Genomic DNA, 2,856 nt, shown 5'->3' with positions numbered 1-2,856 from the left:
GGCGCGGTGCTCGGGTCGCGCTTTCGGGCGCGGGGCGGCTCGCGTGTTACGTACTGACTCGGCGCAACCCGTCGAGGATGAGGACGCCGCTGAGACGTTGCGGAACGCCGAGGATGATGGATCACGTAATGCTTGACTCGGATCAATCAGACCCAAATCGAGATTTTGCTGTGAATAGAAAGGTGAAGAAGAATAGAAAAGAGGAACAGAATCTTTCTCTTTTGATTTTTTTTTTTTTTGAGAGATAGGTAGCACGCTACCCGCTTCGTTTATTTCATTTAGAAATAAATTTAGCTGAAAATATAAATCAACTAGGATTCAAATTTGGGACCTCGGGTACCAACCATCAAGTTCTTTGCCACTTGCTCTAGGGACGGTTCGTGAGATATACAAAATATTAGTAATTAAATGGTGTGAGTGCTCATCGAACCATATATGTAAGAGACATTCAAATTGTGCAACTTTTTTAAAAAAAGTTAAAATGTCGCATCTGTATGATAATTTGTGTTTGCTATTTTTGACGTTCGCAATTCCATGTTCTATATGTTCGTTGTTTAAAGTTGAACCCACTGATGTTCTCGAACGATGGTTGCAGACTTGCAGTAGGTTGTTGCACTAGCTAACTCTTTTGTTGCACCGATCGTCCCTAGAGCAAGTGGCAAAGGACTTCGTGGTTAGTACCCGAGACCCAAATTCGAATCCCAATTGATTCACATTTCTAGCTGAATTTATTTCTAAATGAAATAAGCGAAGCGGATAGCGTGCTACCTATTTCTCAAAAAAAAAATAAAAAATAAAAAAATCTCTTTTGTTGCACTATAAAATGCTGCACAATCCCATTTGAAAATTACTTACTCTATTTAATAGGATCATGCATTATTTTTGTGCCTATCTTTTATTTGGAATTTTTTTCACACAACAATCAACGGTAAGAAGAACCAATGAAAAAAAGATTTTTGCGTGAACTGATAAAAAGGTGTCGTACTCCCACTGCTGCCAGCCTATTGTCTCGGTCTATGCGAATAGTCCTGATAAAAAGATTTTTGTCGAATTTCTAAACAAATCGGACCGAATGTATAAAATCTATACAATCTTACTATTTGGGACTTCTATTCTGCCACGCTCTCATTCCCCTTCCAAAACCAACCTTTCAACAGAGATTAATCTGCGCCGTCCATTTTTTCCATCGGATGGCTCCCTTTCCGTGCCCCGTCCATACCCGAAGCGCCACTCTCTGTCTCTCTCCCTCTGTCACCGCCTCTCTCTCTCTCACCGCCTCTCTCTCTCTCTCTCATTGTCTCTCTCTCTCGCCTCTCTCTCTCTCCCTCTGTCACCGCCTCTCTCTCTCACCGCGCCTCTCTCTCTCTCACCGCGCCTCTCTCTCACTCTCTCAATGCGGAAGCGCCGCTCTCTCTCTCTCTCGCCTCTCTCTCTTCCTCTCTTACCGCCTCTCTCTCTATTCGTCTCTTTCTCACTTTCTCAACGCCTCTCTCTCTCTCTCCCCTCTTTACCTCTCCCTCCTCCCCCCCGACTTTCTCTCTCTCCCTTTCTTTTCCTCCCGCCCTCTCTCTCTCTTTCTCCCCCTCTCCCGAGTGCGAGCGGGAGGCGCGAGCGTTCTGCAATGGGAGGCAGAGCCGCGGGGGGGCGGCAGCGGGAGGCGGAGGCGCGGGCGGGCGGCAGCTGGAGGCGGAGGCGCGGGCGCGGGCTAGCGCTGCTGCGGGCGCGGGCGCGGGCGCGGGGGCGGACTTCGGCTCTGGCGCAGACGCGAGCAGCGGGCCGCGGCCGTGGCCGCTAGGCAAAGTCAGGCGCCGGCGCTGGCGAGGGCCCGAGCCGAGAGGCGGAGTCGAAGGGTGCGGGCGGTCGCCGTTATCACTAATGGACACTGGTTGTTGATCAGTGCAATAAATTAACTTCCAACATTTAAATCGTGTAGTACTTTGAACGTGCATGAACAAAAAAAAAAGAAGATTTTTTTTTAAAAAATGTAGAGGATAAGTAGGAGAATGGATTATTGGGCGGGATCTGTTAGATGTGGACAGCGGTAGCGGCATAGGCGGCGACGGCGACGGCGGTGGCAGTGGCGGCGACGGGGACTGCAACGGCAACGGCGGTGGCAGCGAAGGCCGCGGCGGTGGCGGCTTAGGTTATGGCGACGGCGGACCCTTGGGTGACGGTAGCAGCGATGAAGGCTGCTTGGGTGGGTGGTGATATAGTGAACATGGGAGGAAGAGGGACAGATTCTAAAAAAGGGATTAAATTAATTATTTTTTATTTAATTTTTTTAAAGTTGATAATATTTACTAATATGACTTTTTTTATATATTTATCCCCTCCCTCCCACGTTGGTGTCGGCGTCAGCGGTCGCGGCAGTCACTGCGGCAACTGTGACTACTCTCCTTAATTTTTTTCCCTTTTTTTTTTACTCTTCTCTTTATTCTCTTTTTTTTTTGACTGTAACCTCCTCTTCTTCTTCTTCTTCTTCTTCTTCTTCTTCTTTTTCTTTTTCTCTTCTTCTTTTTTTTTTCTTTTTACTTTTTGCCTGACACCAGTGACGGCAGCTTGAGCCGTGCCGACGACGGCTTGGGCGGCGTCGGACATGGCTGTAGAAAGCAGCGTCTGCTGTTACAGTGGCAGCCGCGGTCGCGGCGGCAACATTAGCCGTTGTCACGGCGGCCGCGACGACTTTTTTCCTTTTTTCTTTGTTTACTCCTTATTCTCTATAACTTTTTTTTTCTCTTTTACGTCGAATCAAACATCTCTTTAGGTGTTTAAAAAAAAACTAATTATTCTTTTTATGTATATTTATTTTTATTTTTTTAATTATTTTTGAAATATATATATATATATATATATATA

The sequence above is a fragment of the Ananas comosus genome, linkage group 10 (assembly GCF_001540865.1).
Source record: "Ananas comosus cultivar F153 linkage group 10, ASM154086v1, whole genome shotgun sequence".
NCBI lineage: Eukaryota > Viridiplantae > Streptophyta > Magnoliopsida > Poales > Bromeliaceae > Ananas > Ananas comosus.
Note: the sequence above shows the minus strand (reverse complement) of the source record.